This window comes from Peromyscus californicus, unplaced genomic scaffold, assembly GCF_007827085.1.
Source record: "Peromyscus californicus insignis strain IS unplaced genomic scaffold, ASM782708v3 Scaffold_5__1_contigs__length_169319896, whole genome shotgun sequence".
Lineage (NCBI taxonomy): Eukaryota > Metazoa > Chordata > Mammalia > Rodentia > Cricetidae > Peromyscus > Peromyscus californicus.
The window spans coordinates 79,275,740-79,301,176 of record NW_026294573.1 but is presented as its reverse complement, the minus strand read 5'-3'; the positions used below and the strand labels follow the sequence as shown (position 1 = coordinate 79,301,176).

At 37.6% G+C, this 25,437-nt stretch overlaps 1 pseudogene; it reads right to left on the bottom strand.

Moving 5' to 3' along the window:
* Positions 1-3,782: 3,782 nt before the first annotated feature.
* LOC128097012 (signal recognition particle subunit SRP72-like) overlaps positions 3,783-25,437 on the bottom strand; it is a 72,902-nt pseudogene continuing 51,247 nt past the window's right edge.

The following is a 25,437-nucleotide window of genomic DNA, read 5'->3' as shown; positions in this document are numbered from 1 at the left end:
ATTTAAGGCCTGATCCATGAACTGGAACCCATACCTTACACTGTAAATAAGGCAAAGAACTGGAAGCTAGATAGGACATGGGCCCTAAGTGAAGAACTTCTCCTTTTGTTGTGCTAAATTGACACAGGAATAAAGTGAGCCCTAACGACATTGCTATATCCATAGATCAACCCTCATTGAAGAAGCTTCTCCTAAAAGTACATGGCATTAACACAAAACCCTACAACTAGTCAACATGAAGAGAATAAGAGACTTGGAAATGCTCATCTTTAAATGAGATATCTATATCATGACTCTCCACTTCAATGCTCAGAGGTCTACATATAAGATAGAGTAGAAAGACTGTAAGAATCAAAGTGGTGGATGATTCCAAGGAAAGTTTTCCAGATACAGTAGGACAGATGCACATATGAACTCCAAAATAAACTATCTCATCACTTTAAAATGAGAGCTAGGGATTTTATAGTCCACTTTCAAGGAAACATGCTCTCTGGTATAGGGGAGTGCTTATAGCACACACTACATGCAGAAGATACGCTGCAGCTCAAGCCATACAAAACCCAAGCATAGAAGAGTGTTCCACCCCTAACTGAGGAGGTATTGACATTTGGTAACTACTGGGAGGGGAAAAGCAAGTTTTCTTTAGTGGAATGACAACTTTTAGCTAAAATTTCTTCTTAGATAGGGAGTGAGGGGGCACAAAAGCAATGCCTACCCCTTCTCTTAAGGTCTAAACAACAAACAGTTCCACCAAAGTTTAATCTGTAGAACAAGTGAGTTGGTTCTTCCTGTGATTTCCTTACAGGATATAGGTGAGGTGTCACAAAGATGTTGACACTCTCTTCCTCTAGCAGGTCATACCTGAAAAGCCTTACACAGAAGAGATAATAGCTTCTATGTAACTGTGTAGATGGAGCTTCACTCTGTCCTTTCCTGCTTTTTAATATTGTTGCCTCTCTTCCAGGCCACATTCAGAGATGCCAGGATGTAGGGAGCAGCTAGGTACTCAGGTGGGTCTCTCATGCCTTATTCTGGTCCTTTCTACTGTAGTGTAAACTATCAACAATCCCAACTGGGATGGTACTTTACAAGGGGGCACAGTTGAATGGCCCCAAGAAGACAGTTGAATCTGAAGAAAATCACTGACAACACATTTGGATTGTATATGGACCATACTCCAGGCCAGGTCTTACACAGGCCAGAAATGGGCCAACATATATACTGGACACCATTGTTGTTCTTTAAAGAGAAAGAGAAAGAGAGAGAGGACATGAAGTTGGGCAGATAGAAAGGTAGTGTGTAGGAAGCAGAAGATTAATATGATCAATATATATTATATGATATTCTCAGTGAATAAATAAAAGCATTATTTTTTGAAGTTTGTCATTTGAAGTATGTTTTTGATCATGTTAACCATTCATGTGTGTTTGTATATGTCTTCATGATGACACATTGCTTTATGTAATGCAGATTTTCTTCCAGAAAAACAAAACTCATGATCCTCAAGAGCCTCTTTTCAGTTCACAACATGATTTCCACTTTCACTTTTGTTAAAGTGGTTGAACAATCACAGTTCAGGAATGAACTGAGTTATCAAAGCCAAGACTGAAGACTAGATGTACAGGCAGAATTGGGTTACCATGGTATAGGAAGCTACTGATGAAGATGTCACTTAGACGGCTGGTGATGAACAATAAAGAATTTGGCAAGTTCAGTTATCTCTAGTCAGTAGAGCAAGGGTTAGTTTTAACATCAGAACAGAGCAGCATAAAATGGTGTAGGATTAAGAAATCTAGAAGCCCAGTAATAACAAAATCCATAATAAGTTACAAAGTAACTAGGGTTAGGGTTGGCAAAAATTTTCCTATAAAGAGTATGACATGAAATGTTTCAAGGTATGAAGTATTGGTACAAGCTACTCAGTTCTGTAGGTATGGGACAAAGTCAGCCCAGGCAGCAAATGACCAGTAAATGAATGCACATGGCAAATTCTAATGAAACTTCATTTGTGACAATGATATTTGAATTTCATGCAATTTCTCATGTGGCAAAATATCTCTTTTTCATTTTTTCACTACCTCAAAAGGTAAATCCTATTCTTAGTTGATGGGCCGTAAGCAGATGGTAGGCCAGATTCTTTTTTCAGCCTGTTCTAAACAGTCTTGATAATAATATACACAGTTGAATTAGGACTTTTGAAATGTGAATGAGTATATAAAATGTTAATTAAACTAGATAATTTTTTATATTTTTAATGTTGCTTTATTTCTATAGATCATGAACTGAGGTTCAAACTAGATCAGCAACATTTTTACTGAGGCTTAATTTAAGAAACCGATTGGGCAGCTGTAATTGGCACATGTATGGCATGTGAAATTCATTTGTTACAACTGTATGGTTTGTGCATATTCTAACTCTTTAAAAAATCCATCTCTTACAATTTATTTGCATTCTTTATTAGCTTTGTAATCAAATATAAGATGTGCTTATTCAAAATGAATATGTTAATAGATTTATAGTAAGTTTAATAAAAATATATAGTAATACTCCAGTCATAACCACAAACATTAGTTCATGGAATTTTAATTTTTTTCTCTAAGATAATATTTATATTTCCTATGAAAATAAATAAAGTGATCAAATGAATAATTTTTCTAATATTTCATAGCTACTCTTTCTTATTGAAAGGCTACTTAGTTTCTCATTCTCCTATATGTTTTTCTGTAGTAACAAAGGAGAACTTAATTCCTGTCAGTCTTGGACACACTCAATCTTTCTGTTTTGGGGAAATATTTTACCAGTATTTCTACACTAATAAAAAATTATGAAAAAAAAGAAAAGCTAAACATTCAAAGAGAAGAAGACCAAGATATTTTAATGCCATAATGAAATGAATAATAATTTTATGACTATTTCCAGGGATAACATATTTTTATCATATGTCTATTCAATGCAACTTAAATATTTTGAAAGATTTTAGTATGCTTATTAAAAAGCAAGTTGCTCATTCATCTATTTATTAAATCAGTAAATATTTATTGAGTGTCTACATATGCCAGGCAATATGCCATGCTTGAGAACTTGTGGTTGTAAAAGACGGACACATCCTCTCTGGCCCCACCTATTGTTAAAGATATTTGCTAATCACACACATATTTTTAATTCATACTGAGAAAAAATGATAAAGGTTGTCTGTTAAATAATGGGTTTATTCTGGGATGGGACTCAGGGAAGACTTGTGAGGTGAAAGTCAACACAGCAAAAATGAGATGCAGAGCAAGGCCAGAAATATCCAGGCATAGTCACTCAAGGGCTTGAATATTAGTCTGTCATATAGCGAAGGGCAAGGAGAGTGTCAAAGCTCAGGCCATAGTCAGGGTTTGGGTATGATCATACCAATGTAAAGGGATTGCTGAAGTTTAGGCCTTCAGACTAGGAAATATGGGATAATCTCGTTTTAATTAATTAATTTAATTAGAAATTAATTAAGAAATTGTGTCACTAAGTAGCCCAGGCTGGACTGAACTTGTGACATTTCTGTGTCAGTTTCCTGAGAGCAGGATTCACAGATGTGTACCACCAAACGCATATGAATGGGAAACTTGGTTCTATAGGCCACTCTTCAATCTGCTCTAATCTATTACCTTCCTGTACTGAACTCATTCTGTTTGAAGCCATCTTCTCTGTGACATTGATAATCACTTTGCCTCAGAATTATGAAGGGTACAAGGTAGTCCCTGCTGATGTAGCTGGCCATAGTTTCTCTTCTTATTCTCTATTTGTCATCCATTGTAGATGATGCTCTCATTGAGAAACTGAGCTGGTATTACTGGTTTGCCCTGTACATTTTCTATTCCCTCTTCCCTGAGGGGAGTGAGCTTGTCATCCTCATATTCTCCTACTGGCATTGCTGGGACTACCCATTTATTATAAGATTGGGCAGGAGAGTAAGTACAGATAACCTGGATGAACTACAAAGCACTGAACAGGAACACATTAATTATTGGTGAATCTGTGCATGGAGTCAACAAAATCTGCTATTATAAATTTTCCCTAAGACAAAAATTATTGTAAAATAAAAGGAGGGGGGTTATACATGGCTTGTGGCCCACTGCTTAAATTTTTATAACTCTGCTGTAACCACGGCCTCATTGATAACTGTTCCCACTAACTGAAGCTGCATGGGCTGCCAGTGAGTTTCTGTTGTGATTTGACCATGCCTATTATGTAAATAACTGAGTGGGGAAACAACAGATGCTAAAGAGAACACAAGCTGTTTTGCAAAGCAGAGACCTCTGTATCATCTTCCAAGAGGGGATAGTGAGTAATTTCTACAGCATTATAAGATTAACATAAGCAGGAAAATTAAAAACTATTGCACATCATAATTTATATATCAGCATTCTAGCCTCAGACTCCCTGTTTCTCATCTTGTCATTGTAGCAGATAGAGCAGAGTAGCAGAGTTGAAAATTGAATCTTCTCAGGAATTGTAAGATTTCTACATTTATGTTATAATCCTAGCCCTCATTATTTACACTCTTCTGGCTGCATAAAATGGGAACATCCATACATTCTGCAAAGAATAATTTTAACTCTCATATTTCTTTTTAATTACTGATTCATTCCTATCAGCTTTTTATTCATTTATTCTTCAGTATTCAAACTCAGCAGCACTTTTATTAACAATCTGGTCACAAGGAAATAAAAGCCTGAAATAAATTATATCTTGGGTGGCATAAATGAATATCAAACATGAGGAGATACCCCAATGTGCATCTCATAGCTGTTGAGTGTGAATTCAGTTTGCTAGCAAGGTAAAACAAGAGCAATATCTACTCCATAAGCGATCTGCAAATCAAATTACTTTGAGAAAAGTAGTGAAAGGTCAGACCCCATAACAGAAAGGGGAGCCATCTGAGTGCTAACTGGGCCAAATGCTCTTGTTCATTTTTAATAGTGCCTGATACTATTACTCTTAAAATAAAGAAGTCAAAGTTTATGTTCTTGATAGTGGCCATTAAATGTTCTTATTAAGAAGCCAAAATTCATTTGCCCTCAGAGCACTGGTGTAAGATTCAAGTATATGGATCATTGATATGTTTGTGGAGGTCTTCAAAGGAACTGAATCGGCTGTTAACATAATCTGAAATTGAAAATAGCAAGGGCATAGAGGAGTCAGGCTTGTTCGCATACGCATACAAGTGAAGAAAATCACAATCCCAGTATCACGGAACAGAGAACTTATGGTAAAATTACTTTACACATTGAGTGTTTCTGGCCACTTATTTAATTAAGCACACTAGTATTTTAGTAAGATTCCTTTTCATCACATGATAATCCAAACCAAGGACTTGGATGCACAGAAGAGTCCACATTTAACCTACCCAGGGCCTCCTAACACATAATTTAAGGTGAGACTTAAAAGTGAATGTATGTCTTCTCACATTAATTGAAGCAGGGGAAACACGCTGTATTTAAATTCCGGGAAACCTTAGGTAATGTGTCTGACACTCAGGCATGTTCAGTTTCATAATTTGTGCAAAGCTATTTTGTGAAGTAGGCTAAACCTGATTAGTCAGTTTGATGAAGTTCCCATGTGAAGTACAAGAAATCATTTCCTGACAATGGGGATGGAGGAGGGAGCTCTGGGCTTCTTGCTGTGTTACCTTTATTATGTTGGCAAAGCCAGGAACTCTGGATTTAAAACAATCTGCAACAAGTACATCACAATCACTAGCCCCTTTGCCTCCTTTCTCCTTCTCCTGTTGCATGTTTCTTTTTTGTTTCTGGGGCCCTATATGCTTCTGGTGTCTTGAGGTACGGATTACTTTAGATGCAGGTATTGTAGCAAGACAGGTCTTAGTGAGGTGAGTGGGCTGTTCCCAGTTTTACTGGTGTCTGGTTCAGAGGAAGTTCTTGCAGTTGCTCTCTTTGTTCTTTTTCCAGTCTGGTTCTTCTCTTCACCTTTCTTTCTTCCTAGGTAGTAAGAATGTTTTTGCATTGGTAGCCATCTTTTTACATCTGGTGTTACTTTGGGGTCATAATTCTAAGGCAGTTTCTTCTTCTTCTTCTTCTTCTTCTTCTTCTTCTTCTTCTTCTTCTTCTTCTTCTTCTTCTCCTCCTCCTCCTCCTCCTCCTCCTCCTCCTCCTCCTCCTCCTCCTTCTTCTTTCTCTTCCTCTTCCTCCTCCTCTTCCTTTTTTTTCACTTCGTCTTCTTTCAAATCTCCTTGTTCTTGCTCCTTAGGTTGATTTTCTCCAATAACTTTCTCACCCCTCTTTCTTGGTATGAACCACCTAGAGAATTTTCAAGAGACTTAATATCTACTTTTAAACATCTATTATCTACTGAAGACAAGCATTTACTAAAGGCCTTTGCTTTCACTAGGTCCATAAGCAAGTAAGCAGAAATAATGCTAACTAGGGTGTAAATATCTTTTGGATTTTGTTTCCGTAGCTGTTCTAGGTCAGTAATTACCTCTTACTTACTTCCATATTTAAGCTTAAAGATTGCAATTTCTCTTATCAAGGACAAATTAGCATAGAATAATGGTTGATGGCTTTGATACCACTGGATGGCTGTGTGAAAACCTCAGTGGCACCACCAATATCTTCTTTGTGGCTGTACATGATCACTAAAACAGGTACCATATTTGGATTATGATTTAACTTCTCTGTTCTTCTAAATATTAGACAGGCTTTGGAAATATTTCTTTGAGAAAATTTCAACTGTTACATGGTGAGCTAGATTTCAACTGTATTTTCTGGATGTTGGTCAGAAAATTCCTGAAGCAGCTCTATTGTTTTTGAATGTTGCTTTTCATGGAAGAGATGGGAGATTGGATTAACATAGGCAAGAGATACTCAGGATGTCGGGACTGCAAGTTGGCAGATATTTTGTGGCATTGTTCTGCCTGGTTTTTATAGATAGCAAGCAAAGCTTTGTTAAACTGTTGTAATTGCAATTGTGTCTTCGAAAGCTTAAACTCTACTTCTGCATTGGTTAATTTCACTTTCTTTCTTGCAGTTAAAAACACTTTGGTCCTTATTAATGATAATGATGCTATTTGCAATTAGGGCTAGTAGTACTACATCTGTTGGCTTTAGTTTTATTGTCTTGTAAAGTTGCAGAGCCTCTTCTGTATGACCCTGAAACTATAGGAAGTAACCACTGAACCATGAATGATAGGCAGCTTTTCTCCCTCCTCATTGTTGGAATTCAGATTCCTTGCCAGAAATGGATAGTTGATAGTTCTTGCTTTGGATGCCAGGGGTACTCAGAATATTCACATTTATTGTGGATGGAGGCTTCTGTGAAACAGTGTAAAATCATTATACTACTTCTTTTTTTGTGCTTACTTAAATTTCTTATTCATTTCTTGCCTACTTAAAAAAAGGGAACCTGGGTAAAAACATCACAAAACACAAAGAATTGTAGCATGTTTTTCAAAGCTAATAAAAGTACTCCAAAGTTTCCATTATCAAAGAATATGATTCATTTTACAAATACTTTATGACTATTCTGTGCAGCATGATGGCCATTAACTAATGTGGTTAAGGACAGTGTGACAATTTGACTTCAGTGATGGAAGACCTGAATTTGCAATTGAATTGCTGTGTGATATAAAGGTAAAGTAAATATACTTTGGTTCATGAAAGCTTAGTAAAAAAAACTTGTAATATTTCTCATGATTAGATTTTTATTTGATTTCATGTTGAAGTTTAAATGTATTTCAATAAACAAAATTTATGTTTAAAATAATCTCATCCATTCTTTTTACTTTTTATTGCAGTGGCTAGGAAATCTTAACTAACATACAGGACTCATTTCTATTAGGAGTGCTTGCACATAAATTTTACTCTCTGATCTCCATTTCTCTCTGCTTCTGTTTCCATCTTTGTCATTTTTCTACCCCTGAGCCATTACCAAACCATGTGAAGGAAGATGATTATCGTAAATGAATCAACACTATACTACTAATAAAATGAAAGAAAAGTTAAGCTCTGAAAGGCAACAAAATGCCAAATGGCTAAGATACCTTAATTATGGTAATGGTACATTAAGGTTATGAGCTGAAGTCTTCAGATGGCATGATTTGTACTCAAATTAATCATTTGATATTACTTACTATGTCATTATCATGTGTTGGGATGAGATTCCAAACACGTTCTAGATGACATCTCATAATCACCACCTATGGCTCTGACTCATGATCATATCTTCTTTAGCTGCAGCCTTCAACTGATTAAATTGAATGATGAATTGATCAAATTAACTGTCCTCTTTCATTTGATAAGTGATAATTTTTCTCACCTAATACCCATTAATTGATAATGTTCTGTAATGGGGAAACCTTGAGCAAATCATTCCTTTGGACTATATGGATGGAAGCATGCTTCATTTCTGCAAGTACTTTGAAGCCTCCAGGGGCATTTATGGTTTGAAATCTGAATTGTTGAGATGGACCCAAAATCATTAAATCTCAACTATCCTGTCATGAGATTTCTGTGTCTAGTAATGCTCAGAACATATTTTTTAAAGAGTCCTGTATTTTATTCACCCACAGATAACATAGAAATAATGGTTAAAAACACAGTGCACAGATAAATGCAATCTTGAGTCATGTCTCAACTCCTTATTTACTTGTGAAAACTCGCAAAGACTCTTTAGCTCTGGACGTCCACATTTCTCATCTCTAAAGTAGAAATTATAAGAAAGCCCCATGTGTTGGAATGCCATGAGGACTGATGGGACATTACATATGAAGCGCTTGGACAAATGCCTGTCACATAGAAGGTGATCACTGTAACACTGTACAATGTCACTGTAACTATCACTGTTTCCTGTCATTGTTAGATTTCAGGGCAGTGAAAAGTGGAAAGTCAAGATGAGCTGCTCAGTAGCAGAGTGATCACCTCCCCACATCTATCTCAGATGGAGTTGATTCCTACAGAAATAGCAAGGAAGAAGACACAGCAGAGCACACAGGCCATGATGGGCTATCCATACCTAAGCCTGGAATTAGGCATTTGTTACAGTGCTGTGCAGAACGGTGCAAGTGAGACAAACTCTGAGAATATCTCAGAGGGACCCTGACTTCCCTCTCACTGGGAAAGAGTCTCTACAACCTTCAGTGAGGCACACTGGACCTGAGTGAAGGAACAAGGTCCCTCCTGATGAGTCCATCAGGCCATAGCTGCCGTAAAATGTGGGAAGGCAGCAGGTTAGACAGAAATGTTCATCTAGAAAAAAAAGGAATGACTACTTCTTGTGGGTTACTGGAAGCCAGAACACAAAGCATATAAGAAGCCAAAAGAAGATAAGTGAAAATGGGCAATGTGCCGCTTTTTGATGGAAAATAACAAAGCTTAAAAGAACAGATCAGCAACATGTAAGATGTTTAGCACTTGATGGTACCACATATTTTAGGAAATAAATACCTTTATATTTTGCCCATTAATTGTTAGAGTCTTCTCAAGGAGGAACTGAACAACATCTCTTGAACTCTAACATAAGTACATTTAAATTTAATCAACCCCCTTTTAGATTTTTTTTGCATAGAACAAATAGGATTTAAAAGTACCTGGAAGAATGCAGCATAGAAAATCAGTGCAAATGTCCTGTGGCTGATGCCACAGCTGCCTGTGGGAAGTTGTAGTAGTGCCTGCAATGGCAAGGGTTTGTGGTAGGAAGACAGAGTATGAGAGGTAAGGCAGAAGCCCATATGGATCAGGGCTTTGTTCATTTAATTTGATTTCCAGTAGAAAGCAAACACTAAGCACAACTGCAAATATTTTACTAATCAGTCAGTAAAGGTCTTGCCACACAAGCATGAAGGGAGGACCTAAGTTTGATTACCAGAATTTATTTAACAAAGCCAGGAATGATGGTAAATCCTTGTAATTACAACTGTAAAGATAGAGATGGGCAGATTTCTGGGCTTGATGGTTAATCAGCCTAGAAACATTGGGAAGTCTCGGGCTAATGAGAGCTCATGGCTCTCCCATGGAACAACACCTGATGTTCTCTTGTTTTCATACACAGATGTATACATACCTGAACACAAACATGCACTCATGTACACATGCACATACATATATACAAAACATAAATTAATAAAACCTAAGATCACTCTGGATAAGCCTAGAGAATACATTAGGGGTGTGATTGGGAAAGGCAAGTGTGAGAGACTCTGGAAACAAATCTGTAAAAAGCTAAATCAAACAGAGATTTTTTTTTTTTTTTTTTTTTTTTTTTTTTTTTTTTTTTTTTTTTTTTTGGTGATGGGCATCAGAAATCCACTTCAGGGTGTAAAACAATAAGTGTTTTTCTTGAAAGGAAAGGAAGGCTTTCACATGATCTAAAAGACCTCACATCAGAGATTTCTAAACCATTGAATATCAACCTTATGACTGTAAGAGAGGTTGCTCTTTACCCACAGTTGGTATAGGACACCCAGACACTAAATTCTCAGTATAAAGGAGATTTATTACCCCAGCGGGGCAAGTATGGGGGTGGTGGGGTTTTAATGGCAGACAGCAAGCAACAAGCAAGTAAACAGGTGTTTTTGAGGAGAAAAGGGGGATTCTGTGCTAGGGTGATGTGCTAAATCCTGATTGGATGGGTTAGCTAAATAATGAATTTCGATTGTTGGCCTTGGTATTTTGTGTCAGGAATGAATCAGTGGCCAAATAAGGGAATAGACCTTGGGGGCTAGCTTTAGGAATGTAGTCTAATGGTTTTTAGCAAGGGAGAGGGAGAGGAAGTAAAGGGCAAAACCTGTCAGCACCATTTCCACCAAACTCAGGCCTCTTAGAGCCCTTTGATGATCCCACCTTAGTCTCCTATGTTTTGGCAACACAGATACTTGTCTCTGTCTTTATTTTCCTTTCTTTCCCTCAGTACATTGGTACATTCTTTTTCTCCCCCTCCCTCCCTCTATCCATCCCTAGCTCTTCTCCCTGTCTCTCCTCTCTCTCCTTGTAAATGACCTCTAACTAATTCACTCAGGAAGTTGGGAGATTGGCAACAGATCCATATGTAAGTCATTTGTTTTAACAAAAGGAGAATGAACAAAAGCTAGCAACGTTTTGTACAGCAGTGGTGAGGAACTGAAAGAAAGGTGAGTTCTTTACAGGTGGAAACTCTGTGAGCTCATGGATAGGCTGCTGGACAACTCTAGCCAGAGACACAGTGGGACAATCAGTCACTGGGAGTATGACTCTACTGCTGTGGGATGGTCTGTATGTCAAGTGTGTTGCTGATTGGTCAATAAATAAATCACTGATTGGCCAGTGGCCAGGCAGGAAGTATAGGCAGGACCAGGAGGAGAATAAAGCTGGGAAGTGGAAGGCTGAGTCAGAGAGACACTGCCAGCCGCCATGATGAGAAACAGCATGTGAAGATGCCGGTAAGCCCCGAGCCATGTGGCAAGGTATAGATTAATGGAAATGGGTTAATTTAAGTTGTAAGAACAGTTAGCAAGAAGCCTGCCATGGCCATACAGTTTGTAACCAATATAAGTCTCTGTGTTTACTTGGTCGGGTCTGAGCGACTGTGGGACTGGCAGGTGAGAGAGATTTGTCCTGACTGTGGGCCAGGTAGGAAAACGTTAGCTACACTCTACTACTAGCCTTCTAAAAAGGAAAAAGAAAAGCTAGAACTTTAAATGAATTGGTTTTCATTATTGATCATTTATCAATTATCAATTTGGTCTACAATATTTACCTTTTATTGAAAATGGACTTCATCTCAGATCATGAAATCAGATAACAATGACAAAGTGTCATAAAGGAGTGGGTTGTTTCTTCCACTCTGGGATTTGAGAATCAAATTCAGGTTGTGAGGCTTGTGAAACAAGAACATTTACCTACTGAGCCCTCTTGCTGGCTGACTGCTAACAATTTTTAACATCATTCTATGGAAAGCTTGCAATTCTCAAATGTTGTCTTTTATGTTTTCCTACAAAGAGTAAAAATCACAAATGAAATTTAACTGAAGAATTATGAGTCATGCCATGGTAAAAATGAGATGACTTTTTTTTATTCTGCAACTGAAAATCCGTAGATTTTTGCCTAAAGGGTTGTGAATGACAAAGCTTTTGGGGCTAGACGAAGGAAAGTCAGAGAAGCAGATTTTTTCCTCCTCTTATTTCTACTGTTTTCCAGCTCAGAAAGCTTCAAGTGAAGAATAAGAAAGCATGAAACCTTGCAAGATAAAATGATGATTTAGTCCGTCTATCCTTCCCAGCACTGACATCCACAAAGTCAGCAGATGGAATGTTTCTACCAGGAACCAGATCTTGCATTATTTCTCTATCTACAATTTCCTGATGCCTTCCAAAAACCATCTCACTGTCATTCCAGGGCTCAGAAGCTTACTTGCAGGTTTTCTTGGGTAAAAATGGCTTCACAGGGAAACCCAGAGTTGTTTGGAGTACAACTCGGAACTTTAAAGCCTGAAATGGCTTCATTCACACATGATTTTAGATAACTATGCTTTTTACTCCTCAAATTAAAATTCTGAGATGTAGGTCAGGTTTTAAGAGGAATTTGGATGCCAACCATGAATAATACCATTAGAGCTGGGAAAGACAACTCATGAACTCTACACATCAGATGGCATCAAATGAGATAACATGGGATTAAAGGTTCTCTGAGGCTATTCAACAGGCCCACTTGATTTGTGGCACAAATATGACTTAAATCATAAAATTACCAGCCTGTCCTTTCTGATGTGGGAGAAAAACTAGAAAATGAATTTTGCACCCCATTAACTAACTAGAAATGAGCCAGAGTGCCCCTTCTTTATCATACACTTTGTTTAAGCACTGGCAAGGAGTGTTTATAAGGCTATTATCCTTCAAAAGTCTATCTACCATCAAAATGACAAATGTCATCTGACAAGACAAATATTTCAACATGAATTATTTTAAACCTTTTCACGCATGACCCATTATTTAAGATATAGAGTAGGGTGTTAGCTACTCCCAGAGTCTGACACTGAGCTCACATGCTGGGTGGAATCCTCCCCTGCAGCTGTCATGTGTTAAAAGCCTGGTGCAGTAGAAACAGTACACCCCTAGCTTTCTCTTCCCGTCTTCTTCAGTACTCTTCAGTATGTCTTCCACAGTCAAGACTCTTTACAATTAGCTCTTTAATGATCTATAATTATGAGCACATCACCATTTAAAGGAACATTTACAAGTTGTTAGCTGACTGACTGCCCTGCATACTTAGAAACAGCTGAACAACTTGATCTTCTTGACACTGCCTTTACTCTGGAACTCATATGCAATTGGAACTTGGATCTTATTTCTGTGAACTTACGTTAATCACATCTTTTACCATCTCTCACTAAATGGTACTGTCAATGAAATGCAGGACGTTTTTTCTTGTTTCCATCAACATATACACAGCACTTACTATAAGAAAGACCTGGTTGTACACTGGATACTCTGGGCAACTTTGCATATGTAAATTCAGGTAGCATTTACCATGTCATGTAGAAATGATGTTCCTATATTGATCTTACCCCAAATTTTATGCTTCCAAATGACAAGAAAAAAATGCAACTATTCTCCCAAGTCTAAGATGTGACTTTTAAAAGATAGCTAAATTTTGTCATGTCATGCTTAATGCGAGCAAAGTTTTAGAATCCTCAAAGCATGATTTACTTCAGTCCTCCAATACTTTGTGAGATGCAGAAGATTTTCTTATTTACAAGTAGATGAGGTAGTAGAAAGTTCACAAATATTAAATGAAACTATGTTCTCTAACAGTAGATACTGGAAAAGTGAATAAACACTAACTGGAGGGTAGAAATTTCTCAATAAGATAATGAACCCCACCCCTGATTCCTTTAGGGATGTCCTACCCTAAGCATGTAGTTATATTTCAGTAAGTTCAGATCTACAGAAGGCCTATGTCCATAGGTACTCATCTGTATGTGCTTTGCTTCCTTATCTGATTTAATTGAGGAAGATTTTAAGCTAACCTGTTTGTTTCAGTAACTAGGGCTGTAGAGTTGACTTAGCGGTTAAAAGCATTTGCTGCTCTTACAGAGGACCCAGGTTCAGTTCCCAGAACCCACATGGTGGTTCACAACCATCTATAATTTCAGTTCCAAAGGATGGAACAACCTCCTCAGACCTCCTCTGACACTGTACACGTGGGCTACACATGCATATATAAAGGCAAAACACCCATAAAAACAATAAAATAAATAATTCTAAAAAGCAAAAATATGATTTATTTTTCCCTTTGCTAAGTAAAAGTATATAAACATCATTAAGACAATACCCTGACTATGCAGCTCTCTATAGCTGCCCTTCATGATTAGTAACAGCAAACCGTGGATGATAATCTTATGGATCTATATACTACATAGACATCCTTCTGTAGCCACTAATCACCTCTAGATTTCTTATAACACTAACGCACTATACATAGATGTTATGTTGTATGGTTTATGGAAGAATGGCAAGAAAATAGGGACCTATGCATGCTTAAAACAAACATACTTCTTCATAAGCATTTCCATCTGTAGTTGTTTGAATTCACAAGTAAGAAATGCACATATGTAGCCAGATGACTACATGCAGGTTTTTCTTTATACAGTTTTAGCAGTTGCAGACCTTGGGTTTGATTTCTGAACTTGAAACTCCAGAGATACTGATAAAATCTTGTTTAAAACTTTCATTCTGTAACCTATACTTTAAGATGAGAAAATAAAAGTTTATTAATTATTTACTTGGCCTAAATGATGATAACGATGATAGAATGATAGCTTAATAAATTTTCCTGAGCAGGAATTCACCTAAGAGAAAAGAGAAAAACCTTCAAATGTGATGTCATAAACTCTGAAGTTGGAAGCACACCAAGGTTTGTAGAAATGACCCTTACTTTATAGCTGTTTTCAGAATGTCTGTTAATCAATATGATCTTATGATTTCTGCTCTATCTACTGATTCAGAATCAGGATTTATTTACAATTTCCTTCCATCATGTACTGATCGAGAAGGAAATTGCAGACCTTAGGAACCAATTAGAGCTTAACTCTCCTCCTCCTGACCATCCCTCAGCAGCTGTTTCCAGAGAAAGCTGGAAAGAGCTCAAAGAAAAGCTGCTTTGGAACAGACAGACTCGCCTGGAACTCATAGACCCAGCTAAGGCTGCCCTGCCAGCCATCCTGGCATCTCTTGGAGTGGTGATTCCATTTAGCCTGAGTGTGGTGTTCTGTGTCGGGTGCTAAGAAGAATTTAGATCGTCAATTAGACACGGTTTGTACCCTCAGGAATCTCACAATGTAGTACAGGAAACAAGATAAACAGTCAATTAACAAAAAGTAGATACACATGTACACATAAAAATATTGATTTAGTTTGAGGAAAAGGAGGGTCTTGATTAACATGCTCATCAAGGAAGTCTTGCATATCAGCCTTTATGGACTATACCAGAAAGGGGAGTCTCTGAGTGCCAAGATATAAGGGCTGCCTGTCAGGAAGAGGTTCCCCCTTCCTTCTCCTTCTTCCCTATTCTCTCCTTTTCTGTCTCTTTCCTTCTTTCTCCCTCTTCATTTCCTTCTTTTCTTCATTCTCTCTTCCCAGAGACCCAGTTCAAAGAAAAACTAATTTAAATTCAAGGACTGAGAAAGCCTTCCAGAGGATCTGCCCTTTGAGACTTTGGATGATATCTTAGGATGTATTCATTGGTTGTCACATGATCTGAGATTAGCCTATTTATGATATACTGTGTCTGTCCTTAGGTCTTTACATGTCAAAGGAATTAGTTCAATATATTTTCTCTCTTTCATCAAAATCATCATTCGGACAAGTTAATAACTCCTATAAAGGAAAGCTAAACTTCGTATTTGCTTTACTAAATACTGTATTTGTACCTAATTTGTGGTTGTTCCCAAGCTCTATTTTGATTTAGGATGGTGTGCAGGGAGAGTACCTATCTAGACATTGCAAAATCACAGCCAAACCCTGGAAAATCCTAGAGAACATCCTAAGACCCCTTCACAGTCCTCTCTGGTACCTCTGGTACATCATCCTGGTACGGTAAGATATTCCACATCCCTTTAACAAATAATGCAGTCCATATCTTTGGATGTTGTAATGTCTTTCTCTTCTTTTATTTTAGTTTCCAGCATTTATGGTATTAAATTTCTCTCTTTTACTTTTTGAATCTAATCAGAGGTTGTTTTGCTTTCCCATGTAGTGAGGGACCAGGGGGGAAGACACAGATGGCAACGCTCGCAAAAAGAAAACTGAGAAATTACACATACATCTTTCAGCTTCATGGCAAATGTGATGCCAAGATTCTTGGGTAAAATGTGCAGTGTGCTACAGGCTGAGGCATACTGGAGAGGGCGAGGCCAGCCCATGGAGGGCAGCGCAGTAAATCTCTGTGGGCCGATCCAACCACAGAACATGTGAGCTCTTAAACTCTGGCAGCTATTTTCTGTTTTCCTTATGGAGTTTTTGACCTCTCTTGTACACTGAGATAGGTTTCATCTGGTTAGAACGTGTGTCATATTTAAACTTCCTTTAGATCTGTGGAGTCGAAGTGAAAAAAGATAAAAATAAACCTAGCATAGTCCATAACACATTGAAATGATGCTGGGGTGGGAGAGGGGCAGTAATTGTACCCAGATAATGTTGTCATACTTTGTAAAGCCTTTAATGCTGGAATTTATTTATTAATGATGCATGGGTTATTACCTACCATCTGTCTTGTGTTAGCAGTGGGCTGTTTCAGATTATGGTAATGTGTTTCTGATTTGAGTTGTGTTGAAAGCCAGAACAAGGCATCTCATGTGCAGTCCTCTTTGAGGCCTGCTGTTTTCAATTCCTCTTCACAGAAAGAGCTTTTATTTGATTTGTTATGGGGATTTTTTTCTTCTGTTGCCAAAACAGCTGCAAGCCTGGAAGGGAATAAGACACAGAGCCACATCAAACTTGTTAGCTTGTAAAGGAAAGAAAGAGAGAGGGAGAGAGAGAGAGAGAGAGAGAGAGAGAGAGAGAGAGAGAGAGAGAGAGAGAGAGAGAGAGAGAGAGAATGGATTATTACAACAGCAACAAATGTGGGAGAGGAGGTAGAAAAGGAACAGGCATAATTTGCAGTTTATGCACTGTAGATTGAATTGCAAAGTATTTGACTGATACACCAAATACAATCACTTTCTTTTGGTTACTTTTAACATACAAACAATAAATACAAGTCTTCAATGAGCTGGCTCCCCCCTCTAACCATTAAGGAGAAAATCCAGTGCTTTGAGCTGTGATGTATTTTAATTACTTGTTAATAGATAGAGAAAAAGGAATTACCTAACAGGAGCCCATCCTTACCTACTGTGCATGTTTGCCCTGACGGGGTTCTTTGTCTCTTGAGTCTCCCTGTTATTTCAGGGTACCAGTGCTGATGGAATGCTTCAAGTCTTCCCTGCTTGACATGGTCACCACAAGTTACACAAGTTATTAGATATGTGGCCAGAATTACTAAATCTTGTTAAGTTTACATCATTTTTAATTAATTTAAATTTAAGTAAGAACATGAGCTAATAGCCACTATTTCAAGACTAGAATTCTAGGATTAAAAAGTGATAGAGTTTTCTGCTACAGCCCCAAAGCTGTGTGATTAGAACTTAATCTCAACCAAAGGAATTTGTTTGAAGACTTTTTCCTCTGACATAGCCTTCGAAGTTGGCAACAGTAAACCTTTTTTTACAAGGGCAATGACAGGATCTTCCTTGAAACACATCCATAAATGCTTCTGTCTAAGGAAATACTGTTTTATTTTTAAAAAAAATGTTTCTTATGGCAAAGAAATAGCTGTCAAGAACTGTAGCCAGCCGGGCGGTGGTGGCGCACGCCTTTAATCCCAGCACCCGGGAGGCAGAGCCAGATCTCCGTGAGTTTGAGGACAGCCTGGTATACAGAGTGAGCTCCAGGACAGACAGGCAACAAAACTACACAAAGAAACCCTGTCTTGAAAACCCAAAAACTTAAAAAAAATAAACTGTAACCAGAACTGTCAAGCATTAACAATTATTTTAAATACAGTCTATTTATAAAATATAATAGGTTCACAGAAAAGCCCCCAACTATCTGAAACTCACTTTGTTCCTACAGACCCTTTGTTCATACACTGACTATATTTTATCTAATCAAGTTTTTTTTTCAGATTACATTTATTAAAACCTAGAAGCATATTTTTTGATGATTTTTGTTGTTGTTATAGATCTGCCTTTCCATAGCTCCTTGGTTGGTGGAAAAGAGACTCTAGGGAGAGATGTTGAAATAAAAAGATATGACATGGCAAGATGTGTGCTCCCCACCTTGTGATGATGACTCTGTTACCTATACGCACATAAATCTGTTTCTCACCCACAAATGAAGAATATGGAATTATGCACACAAATTATAGCTAGTGTAGTATATAACTAATATTAGTGTACTTTCTGTATACTTCTCTCCTGTGAGATGCAGAAATGATAGCAAAGTCTGATAGCTCATGGCCATGAGATGCAACAAGCCCAGCGTGAGTGGCAGTTTAGCAGAGCCATCTTTTGTAACTAAGCAAAGTTAGATTGTGAATAAAAGAATGAATTGTTTTCAAGTTAAGAATTACTGAGATTTGTCAGATGCGTTAGCAAAATGACATCTTAGTAAAATAAGTAGTTAGTAAGCCAGAGTACCCACCAAGGGCCTGCTTGCTCAGTGCTCTGCCCTGAGCCCTGCCATCCAGAGCCTTCCTTCCAACAGTCGGCCAGAGTTACGCACATTTAGAGAAAACAAAGAGACTTTTCCTCTAATTACAAGGCCAATTCATACAATATGCTTATTTTGAAAAAGTAGAATTGTCATAAAGATTATTTTATCTAATCATTCTTTCTGTGTTATAAGGTCAAAGCAGCAAGCCAAGCATAGGCCTAGAGCAATGGACCATGGAAAGCACATTCTATCTTCTGCCTAAAACATGACCATGGTTATTTTCCTAAGGCATTAGAGACTTCTCTCTGTACTCCTGTGCTATCTCCTTTTGTCTACTTTGTCTCTTGGCAGTCCTGTCTTCATGACCTCCTTCTGCCTCAGATGAACTGTATAGCATGTTATTTGGTGTTCTCCATATCCTCTAATCCTACATCCATATATCAGTAACCTATCAGCTTTCCCCACTTCTCCTTTCAATCCCCGGATTTTGCCTGGTTTGAATCTGTGCAAATTTGTGCCTGCTGCCATTGTCATAGTCTCTGTGAGATTTTTTTTTTTTTTTTTTTTTTTTTTTTTTTTTGTATATCAAACTGAAACACAAAAGATGCTGTTTCCTTGTCTGTTTCAATTTTAGGTTTTTTTTTTTTTTTTTTTTTTTTTTTTTTTACTTTGTTTTTGTCTTTGAGAGAATGAGCATGAAGCATGAAGTTGGGTGAGTCAGCTGACGGGTAAGGCTCTGGGGGAGTTGGAGGAGGGGAAAATGATCAAAATATAATGCGTGGAAGTAATTTAAATAAAAATAAAAGATACTTGTGGATTGATAATTCCAGGAATAACTAAATTTCTGGCAGGTTTTGCCAGGTAGAAAACAGATTATAGAGGAAAAGCAGGCATAATAAGTGGCTGTTGAAAGAGAAGGACATGAACCTGATGGAATTAAACTTCAGTAGGTCTCAGGATACCCAGCGACAGGAATCAGTCTCTATGTGCAACAGGAGCAAACACAGCATGACCAGGCTGCTGGGGTACCACTGATCTCATCAGTCCTACATGAACTCTGACACACTGTTGGCCTCAGTTCTGTTTTCACCAACTCCATTCTCACCATGTCAGTAAGTGAAACAAATGACTGATGCACATAAGATAGCTCTTTGGGGTTTAAAATCTGATGTTTTTAGACTTAAAATTCATTATTATTTCTGCCTCATTTCTGCATTTAGGTAATCGTGGGATTTTGCAGGCTTTCAGCATTTCAGTGATATTAAAAAAAGAAACATCAAAATGATAAAAATGTTGTCTAAATAATTCAATTATCAAAGTAATACAAGATGCTTTTCAGTAATTTATTCTGTAAATGTAAAAATGTCACTGAATTGGAAGCATGATATATGCTCTGTACTACTGATATGCCAACAACCTTCAAAGATAGTTTGGCTCCAGCCTCCTTGTTTCTATTGCTTTCCCACAGATACTTAAAAGTTTCCTGCCTCCATCTGTTCAGTGGGTATTATCATTTGATACATAGAAAGAAGGTTTAAAAATTGCAACTAGTAGGTCTTTTCAGACTTTAAGTGTTTGATCTTTAAACTGAGTTTTTATTCCAATAAACTGCTCTTTCATGATCATAACACATTTGGTCAAATTACATATCCATATAATAAAAGCTTCTGTGATAAACTTCCCAGAGTAATCTCACCAGTTAAGATAATGGAGTGCTTTTTAGATTTGGTCTGAAAATTTATTTTTGTGTATCCTTAATATATTGGCAAGTGTATGCAGTATCTCATTATATTTTTACTATAATGTTGGCTATGGGAACTAAACCATAAGATGTATTTGATAACTTACAAGGAATCCTCCAAATTAAAATACACATAATAGGCCCTGCCCAATACACACATGTAAGGTAATATTCACCCATAATATCATGTGAAAAAAACTGAGATATTAACAATCCTAATTAATGTCTTATCTTAATGATATCAGATTAAGATACTGATATAAAGGATGAAACTGAATAAAATTTATCAAAGCATATAAGCATCAAAAACATAATAATGAAAGTGGTAGTGAGTCCTATGGTGGTATTTTACTTGTACTGAAATGTGATTTTAATTGTATGTTAATAAATAAAGTTGCCCGGGGTCAGAGCTATTAGAGCCATAGCAAGAGTGTGGCGGTGGTGGCGCACGCCTTTAATCCCAGCACTTGATAGACAGAGCTAGGTAGATCTCTGTGTGTTCAAGGATACAGCCAGCATTGGAGACACACGCCTTTAATCTCAATACCAACCATAGAAGACCTGGAAGTCTCTACAGACAGGCAGTGACGAGGGCACTCATGTGTTTGGGTTTACAACCAATGAGAAGGCAGAACAGAAAGGCTATAAAGACAAACACATGGGAAGTAGCTGCTTTTTGGAGAGCTCTCTTGGCTGAAGAGGATCGCTGAAGCAGGAAGGGTGAGGCTCTTAGCTCTGACCTCTTGGCTTTCTTCTCTGAATTGGCTCTGTGTTTCTTATTTAATAAGATGGTTGGTGACATCTACAGAGTCCCATATCTAGAATAAGGAAGAATATGAAAGCAAATGTGAACACATCCATAAAATCAAAAAATAAGACATGTACGAGGGTCTGTAGTTGGACCTTTTCATCTGGACTACTGGTTTCCCCGTAATGTCACAGAGACTTATTAATTGTAAAAGCTCAGTCAATAGCTTAGACTTGTTTCTAACTAGGTTTTATTACTTACATTAACCTATTTCTATTCATCTACCTGTTATCTCATTACTTATGGCTTTTACCTCTCCTCCTGCATGTCTGTTCCCTCTGCATCTGCAGGCAACTTCACCTTTCTTCTTCCCAGAACTCTATGTTTGAAGAAGTCTCACTTACAACTCTTCTTGAGTAGCTATTGGCCATTTCGCTCTTTATTAAATCAGTCACAGTGACATATCTTCACACAGTGTAAAGGAATATTCCTCAACAAGGGTGACTAAAGTGTCCTGGTTGACCTGTGTGCACCTTCAGTTTGTCAGTAACAATCAGAAAAAAAAAAATGGAACAGTTGTTTCCACTTTTGACATCTCCTATTTGGTCTTCTTGTTTATTATAACAAAATACAATAAGCTGGGTACCTGAAGCAACAGAAATTTATTTATTACAAATTTGGAAACTGGTGAGTCAAGATCAAAATTCTGGAAAGGTAGATTACACTGTAAGGCCTCTTCTTTGGGGCTATAGACGATCACTATCTCAGTTCTTCACCAAACAGCTCTGCAATCATGGTGTACAGAAAGAACAAGCTTTTTGTCATTTTTAATAGGGATATTCACCCATCAGAAAGACCTCACCCTCTTCATCTCATTGTGTTCCAAAGTTGATGTCATCATGAATATCAAAATGGGGGCTAGTGCTTCAACATATGAACTTCAGGGGTGATATATTAAGTCAATAAAACCTTCTTGGCAACCTTCTGACAACTACTTAGTTTAAACCTGTGCCATGGTGCATGTGAGAAGGCTAACATACATAACAATTTCTCATGATTATGACAAGTCAGAATTTCAGGTCAGTGAGGGAAAAGCTGATAGGTTACTGATATATGGATGTAGGATTAGAGGATATGGAGAACACCAAATAACATGCTATACAGTTCATCTGAGGCAGAAGGAGGTCATGAAGACAGGACTGCCAAGAGACAAAGTAGACAAAAGGAGATAGCACAGGAGTACAGAGAGAAGTCTCTAATGCCTTAGGAAAATAACCATGGTCATGTTTTAGGCAGAAGATAGAATGTGCTTTCCATGGTCCATTGCTCCCCCCACTAAACACACCCAGGAAAAAACTATTTCCAAATGGTACCTGCTGGGAAAAGAAAACTTAGCTTTTGGCCAATGGAGAGTCATTGAGTACATCATCACACTCCAGACCAACCCCATCCCTCAAAGTAGTTGTTCCCTAATTAACTCTTTTCTTCACCCCTTCAGCAGAAGCTGAATGAAGTTCTTGCTTGTGCAATTTATAGATTGTTTTACAGTGTCCCCCAAATACCACCCACCTCACCTCCTTTATAGCATACCTTAATTAAATTCCCTTCATTTTCAATTATTATTGAAACAGCTCAACTTTTCCTTATATATTAGGATTTATTAGACATATTTCCTGTAAAATGTAGATTTTTCTACCTGCAATCAATAACTCTTTTAAGAACAGATATGAAAAATCTACACTTATGAAATAATAATTTAAAAATCAAGCAGCTCTTTAGTATTGGAGAACTCACACACTCAGGTCAATATGCTAAATACCTAGATTATGTGTAGCTTACTTAATTGCCTCATATATTACAGTTCACTAGATAGTTAATAGATCCATCATTAATTTTACTTCAAGACAGTTCAAAGCTCAAGAGACTCAAAAGAATTTTGTTATAATACTCTATACCACCCTGTGTGGAAAAGACAGCTCAAGCCACTAATAGATATAAAATCTGAGTGCAACTTGAGATGGAGATATGTGGTAGGACCCTATTGATGCTGAGAACTTTGAATCCTCAGATTCTCAAAGGTTTATCTCTCCTGAAGAAGTAATCTCTCTACCTTCAGCAGAAGATGTACTCCCACCCCAAACCCATGAAATATTGTCTTTTTTGCCTTTGACTGAGGAAATTAATCCTTTATTGTTTGCCAAACTAGTAGTGACTTTCTCTGAAGGAGATGCTAGGCAAGACAATCCCTCAGGGTTCACCAATAGTTGTCTCTAAAACTATAATCAGACTAAAGGCTAACTAGTGTCCTATAAGGGAGAAAGAAACCATAGTCTATGAGGAGGTATGCTACACTACTATAAAGCTTAGTGAATTTGTTAATTCATTCAAGCAGAAGTTTAGGGAATATGTGTTGGAATGGATTTTAAGGATGTGGGATAATGGTATAAGAACATAAAACTGGATCAGGCTGATTTCATAGTTATGAGCCTGTTTAGTAGAGATCTAGGTTTAATATGGAAAAATGAACAACTGAAAAATGTCAAACTTTGAACGTTTGGCAGAAGCATTTGTCAAAAGAGGCTACTGTGGTGATATTTTATTTGTTCTGAAATGTGGTGATATTTTATTTGTGCTTTAATAAATAAAGTTTTCCTGGAGATCAGAGGAAATAGCAAGCCATTTTAAGTAAACAAAGAAGTTAGGCAGTGGTAGCACATGCCCTTAATCCTATCACTTAGCAGGCAGGATCTTTGTGTGTTCAAGGTCACACTAAGGAACAGAGCCAAGTGTGGTAACACACGCTTTTAATCCCAGTATCAACCATAGAGTTCTGGAGGCCTGTACAGACATGAAGTGACAGAGCTGGCCAGGAAGAGGAAGTGATGTAGCTAGACAGAGAGCAAATCAGATGGAAGACCAGCAAGGCAATAAAGGCATGGGTAGACAAGAAGTAACTCGCATTTGGAAGATGCAGAGTTGGTGAGGTAAGGTTGGCTGGTGCCTTCTCCTATTTACCTGATCTCTCTAAGGCTTTCACCCCTATATTTGGCTCTGTGTTTTTTATTTAATAAGATCATTTAGAAACTTGTCTACAGGCTACTAAAAAGGAGTTGGAGATGCCTGATATCCCTTGGCTTAGTGCTGATAAAGGGATATTAAGGCTCAGGGAAATTGCAAAACTTGAGTGAGTATGCTGTGTAAAACCTAATCCTCCACTATGGGAAGGCTCAAAAGATATGCCCTTTACTAATTCTATAAGACCCCATATGGTGAGAGGGATGCCAGCATATTTGAGGAGCTTTGTTGTCATCCTTTTCTTGTGCCAGACCTTAGAGTTGGAGATATTGCTGCTTAGTTGAATGAATTAAATGAGATGAGTTTAATTGGGCCTTGAAGTAGCAGGGGCCAGGTACCAGCACAGAATTGCCAAATGCACGGTAATCATAGTTATTTTAATGGGCAGCATAGACAAAGTCATGTCTGTAATGGCCTAACCTGTAATGGACAGCAAGGCAAAGTGAATTTTATGGTAGCATGATTTGTATGGACCTTCGGTACTGGCTAATCAACCATGGTGTTTCAACATGAAATAGATAAGAAGCCTTCTGAATTTTTATTTGATCTGTAAAGTAGAAACATTCTCAAACAAATGAAAGAAAAGCTACACTACACAGTGGCAAAATGGAATCTCTGCCTCTGAAGCAATTTTCAGACTTGAGCCAGTTTGCAGAACCAGAGCCCTTTGAATTAAGGGACAACCAGGTTCCCCTGAGTAGTGCCAGAGATCCTTTGGGGAATCTCTTGGTGCTACCATGTCCTGTGATTAAAATCAGTGGAAAACTACAACAACTTAATCCAAGCAGGATGATAAAGGGTACTACATACTCTTCAGGAATGAAGATATGGGTTACTCCTCCAGGAAAAGAACCAAGACCTGTTGAAATGCTTGCTGAGGTTGGAAGACATACAGAATGATTAGTAGATGAAGGTGTTTATAAGTAATAGCTAAGGTCATGTGATTAGTTGTAGAAATGAAGATTATAATTGACATGAGTGTTTCTTTCATATTCTGTGAAGAATGGGGTTATATTAGATATTTGTGCTTTTTTCTTTGATTTCTTTAATGTATAATGTAACATCAGTTAAAAGAATACCAGTGGTTATTATATTTAATATTTAAGTTTTGAGCTATCAAAAGAATATCCTTCAAAGGACCTTGTCATCTATCCA